Raw genomic sequence first — 5,607 nt, 5'->3', positions numbered from 1 at the left:
TTGTTTTGTGGTAAGACCATGTGTGTGAGATTGGTCTCCAAGAAGGCCCTGGATGAGAGCAGAGTTAGCCCAGAGAAGCTCCATTACATTTGGGTTACATGACAGGCTCAGAGAAGTTGTGTCCAAGCCTCAATTTTGGTAAGTGGTGGAACTGTGTTTGGAAATTCAGCCTCATTCCACTCCAAGGCCCACTTTCTTCCCTTGTATGACCATGCAGGGGTCAGACCAGGGAGAGTAGGAAACCTATCAGCAACATCCACCTATTTCTTAGTGAATTCAAGCTGTTTTTACCACTTTTCTAAAGATTCACAAACCATTTGCTTAATTATCCGTTCCAGAATTTTGCCAAGGAAAAATGTGCTCACGGGCTTACAGTTTCCTTTTTTTAAAAAATGAGGGGAATTCCCTGGTGGTCCAGTGGTTAGGACTCTGCATTCTCACTGTAGAGGGCCCAGGTTCAATCCCTGGTCAGGGAACTAAGATCCCACAAGCTGCATGGTGTGGCAAAAAAAAAAAAAAAAAAATCCCTCTTTCCCATGTAGGTCCTACCCTTTCCAATTTGAGGATAGTTCTCCGTGATGGAAAATGAAAGCAAAGTAGGAGCTGATGAATTCTGCTTTTTCCTCTGTCGTCTGTTATCATTACAACTTCTGTTCCTTGTTCTTCTTGCTCAGAACATCAGTTTTCCTAACACTGCCTTTATGTATTAGTGCTGTTAAACACTATTATTACAAGTTAGTATTTTGGGATTAATTTATTAAAATACATCATAGGCAGCTTAGTACAAAACATTGCTTTTAAAAATATTTTACCTATTTCAAAGCATTTTTTTTTTTTTTGCAGTACACGGGCCTCTCACTGTTGTGGCCTCTCCCGTTGCGGGGCACAGGCTCCGTACACGCAGGCTCAGCGGCCATGGCTCATGGGCCCAGCCGCTCCACGGCATGCGGGATCTTCCCAGACCAGGGCACAAACTCGTGTCCCCTGCATTGGCAGGCGGACTCTCAACCACTGCGCCACCAGGGAAGCCCTCAAAGCATTTTTATAGCTGTTCTTTTATGAAATAATAACTATAAAGTATTCTATTTATAACATTTCCTCTAAAATGTAGAGTATCAGACAGTAATTCAACAACTTTATTGTTAAAATGGAGGCCTTTTTTCCTCAGCTTTACTGAGATATAATTGACATAGAAAACTGTATAAGTTTAAGGTGTACAAGCCTGATGATTTGATACAGTTATATATTGCAAAATGATAATCACCATAGTGTTAGCTACCACCTCCATCCTGTGCCATAATTACCATTTCTTTTTTCTGGTGAGAACACTTAAGACCAACTCTCTTAGCAACTTTCAAGTACATAATATGGTATTATTAGCTATAATTACCATGCTGTGTATTAGATCCCCAGAACCTGTTAATCTTATAACTGGAAGTCTGTACCCTTTGACCAATATCTCCCCATTTCCCATATCCCCCAGTCCCTGGTAACCACCACTCTTCTCTCTGTTTCTCTGCATTTGGCTTTTTTAGATTTAAATGGAAGCCCATTTAAATGGTAGAAATAGAAATTGAGTTTCATCTCTCAGAAAGTACAAAATGATAATGCAGGAAAAATAAGAAATACTATTGTATATTATAATAGAAATTTTGCTTAGACCATTTTCCCCCCTTGCAAGTTATTCATTCTCTCTGGAGAGGTAAGATAGCCTTGCAATTTAATACTTGATTTGAATATCCACAGGTTTTCTATTTAAAAAAAGATGTTTACATAATTTTGTATTTCCCCAAATAGCTAGTGAGAAACCCCCTTCAAAATAAGTGGTTAGATTCTACATTCAGTTGCTTCATTTATGTGATTTTTTTTTTTAATTATATATGCTGGTCATACAAGTTTGTTTTGTTTTGTTTTGTTTTGTTTTACTTTTGGCTGTGTTGGGTCTTCGTTTCTGTGCGAGGGCTTTCTCTAGTTGCGGCAAACGGAGGCCACTCTTCATCGCGATGCACGGGCCTCTCACTATCGCGGCCTCTCTTGTTGCGGAGCACAGGCTCCAGACGCGCAGGCTCAGCAGCTGTGGCTTATGGGCCTAGTTGCTCTGCGGCATGTGGGATCTTCCTAGACCAGGGCTTGAACCCGTGTCCCCTGCATTGGCAGGCAGATTCTCAACCACTGTGCCACCAGGGAAGCTCCATTTATGTGATTTTTGAAACTCAAAAGAGGCGACTCAGAGCTGACTCTTTGGGTGGGCATCTTAGGATTCAGCCACTGCAAAGTTTATGTTCAGCATTTTATGTCTTCTCTGCTTTTCCTAAGTTCTCTTAATGTGGCAGGATTTTCAGTTCACTTCAATGAACTGTTCTAGAACAGCTGCCACACATATTGCCTGTCCTTTGCATCGGATTATAACTATGAGTCAATCTCTGTCTTTAAGGTACTCAAAGCCTAGTTGGGAAGATAGCCTTGTCAATAAAAAATACAACAGTGTGTGATGTGTGAAACAAGTGAAGCATGTGCAAGGGAGTGAAATAGTGCAAAAGAGGATATTCTCATTGTGAGGTTCAGGAAAGTGTCACAGAACACCAGTGAATGTTGCAGTCACAGATATGAAAGAGTGAATACATATGCAGCAAGAAGTCAAGGTGGAAAGGACGTTCCAGACAGCAGACACGCCATGTAAAGAACATGATGTGTGTAGAAACAAAGATGACCAATGTTCTAGTGCAATGTGTAAATGGAGTGTGAGGTACAGATTGTGATGCCATATATGCCATGTACACGAATTTGAACCTTGCCCTGGATGAGAGGGTTTTGAGTGGGGAAATGACTGGTCAGAGAAAGATCTCTGAAAATCATCCCGGCAGCAAGATGAAGGATGACTTGTAGAGAGCTTGACTCAAGGCAGGATCACCATTTAGGAGATTATTAGTCTAGGTCCTGACTGAAGTATTGTTACTAGATTTCTGGTTTGTGATTTGGATAGCTGTTAGAGACTTCCTAACTAACACCCCTGCTTCAACTCTTCTCACTCTATTGTCTCACATAGCAGTCTGAGTGATTTTTTCCTCTATTTTGTAAATTTCAGTTGAAAGACTAGTACCATTTATACTGACATAGCTTTCCTCTGGATGCACCATGTGCTAACTTTTTGCCACATTTGTGTCTCTCCTCCCCCTCCTCCTCTCTCCCTCTGGCCCTCTGCATTGGATTTGTGTTGTCAATTTAGCTAAGCTGGAACTACATTTCCCAGAATTCGCCTCTGTGCATAGTGTTACGAACTGTAGAGTCTCAGATTTTGCCCACTTAAAAGTTTGCCACAGTTCATGGATCTAGCAGAAGACATGAGACTCTCAGGTTACAGATAGAGGATTTTATTACTCACAGCATAGCAGGCTGCATAAGCTTCTTGTTCATACAGCTCATTTTGTCCCCCCGCCAAGCAACCAAAATGGAAAACAAAAAACAAAAAACCCTCCCAATCTTTTATAATGGGCTGCAAGCAAATCTGCCCAACCTTTGCCTTGGAGAGTGACAGTATCATATTATTGTCTGATTATACTGCAGAGGAAACAAATCTGCCCTCTGCCCCAGAGGAAGACACTATCTCTTTCTTCCAAGGCTGTTCACTATACAAATATCTTTAAAAAGATATTCTTCCCATTGCATGCGGGATCTAGTTCCCCGACCAGGGATCAAACCTGGGCCCCCTGCACTGGGAGTGCGGAGTCTTAACCGCTGGACCACCAGGGAAGTCCCTGTATGTTAACTTTTTAATAGCTTTTAATTCTGAAATAATTGTAGATTCACAGGAAGTTGCATTACAGAGAAGTCCCACATATGCTTCACCCAGTTTTTCCCAATGGTTACCTCATATAATTATTGAACAACAACAAAACCAGGAATTTGACATCAGTACAATGTGTGTGTATAGTTATATGTCATCTTCTCACATATGGAGAAAATTTATTGGTGTTGACATTTTACCTTCCCTCCCTTTATGTACCTTTATTCTCCCCAGTTTATAATATAATTGCCTTAATGATTTCTTCTACATACATTGAGAATGACATTAGACAGTATTATAATTTTTGCTTCAACTGCCCACCATAACTTTGAAAACCCAAGACAAGGAAGGTCTACTGTATTTACCTATATTTTTGCTCTTTCAGTGTTCTTTTTTCCTTTTTTTAAAAAAATAAATTTATTTACTTTATTTATTTATTTTTGGCTGCATTGGGTCTTCATTGCTGTGCATGGGCTTTCTCTAGTTGCGGCGAGCAGGGGCTACTCTTCGTTGTGACGTGCAGGCTTCTCATTGCGGTGGCTTCTCCTGTTGCAGAGCACCGGCTCTAGGGCACGAGGGCTTCAGTAGTTGTGGCGCGCGGACTCAGTAGTTGTGGCTTGCGGGCTCTAGAGTGCAGGGTCAGTAGTTGTGGCACACGGGCTTAGTTGCTCTGTGGCTTGTGGGATCTTCCCGGACCAGGGCTCAAACCCGTGTCCCCTGTATTGGCAGATGGATTCTTAACAACTGCACCACCAGGGAAGCAAGCCCTTTTTTCCTTCCTGATGTTCCAAGATTTTTCTTTTACCCTTTTCTTTCTGTTTAGAAGAGAACTTCCCTTGACCATTGTCTTAGGGTAGGTCTAATTTGGTGAATTTGGTGTCATATTCTATTGGTTTTCCTTCATCTGAGGTTGTCTCAACTGATCCTTCATTTCTGAAGGATATTGTCTCTCTGGATACAGAATTCTGGGTTGACAGTTCTTCTCTTTCAGCACTTCAAAAGTTTTGTGAGCCTTCTTTTTGGCCTCTGTGGTTTCTGATGAGAAATCTGCTATTATTCTAACTGTTCTCCTCCATAGGTAATGTTTCATTTCTCTCTGACTGCTTTCAAGATTTTTGTTTTCAGAAGATTGATTATGATGTGCCTTGACATAATTTCTTTAATTATCCTGTTTGGAGTTCAGTCATATAGTCATGAACTGCATGTTTGTGGGTTTTTTTTTGCCAGATTTGAAAGATTTTCAGCCATTATTTCTTCAAATGCTTTTTTAGCCCTATTGTCTTCCTCCTGTCCTTCAGGGCTCTGATGGTATGAATGTTAGATTTTTTGTTATAGTCTCACAGGTCCTCAAGATTCTGTTAATTTTTGTTGTTGTTGTTGTTTTTCATTTTTACATCTTTATTGGAGTATAATTGCTTTACAGTGTTGTGTTAGTTTCTTCTGTATAATGAAGTGAATCAGCTATATGTATACATATATCTCCAGGTTTCACCTGTTAATTTTATCCATTTTCTCTGTTGTTCAGGCTAGGTAATTTCTTTCTAATTTCCATTCTTCTGTTGAGCCCATCCATCAAGATTTTTATTTGGGTTATTGTATTTTTTATTTCTAAATTACCGTTTGGGTCTCCTTTATAACCTATTTATTTTCTAAGACTTTCTGTTTCTTTGCTGAAACTTTCTATTTTTTCATTTGTTTCAAGTATGCTTATAATTGCAATTGATGGCCGCTTTAAAAACCTTGTTAAATAATTCTAACATCTGTGTCACCTTGGTGTTGGCATTTGTTGTCTTTTTCTCATTTGCTTTGAGATTTTCTTGGTT

The 5,607-nt window shown here is 40.1% G+C and overlaps 1 non-coding gene across 1 annotated transcript; it reads left to right on the top strand.

The window, feature by feature from the left end:
* The first annotated feature begins 403 nt into the window (after positions 1-403).
* On the top strand, positions 404-476 carry TRNAE-CUC (transfer RNA glutamic acid (anticodon CUC)). The gene has a single exon. It is a non-coding gene; the product is annotated as a tRNA-Glu (tRNA).
* Positions 477-5,607: the final 5,131 nt, after the last annotated feature.

Source organism: Mesoplodon densirostris, chromosome 1, assembly GCF_025265405.1.
Source record: "Mesoplodon densirostris isolate mMesDen1 chromosome 1, mMesDen1 primary haplotype, whole genome shotgun sequence".
In the NCBI taxonomy this organism is placed as follows: domain Eukaryota; kingdom Metazoa; phylum Chordata; class Mammalia; order Artiodactyla; family Ziphiidae; genus Mesoplodon; species Mesoplodon densirostris.
This window is presented reverse-complemented; position numbering and strand designations above follow the sequence as displayed.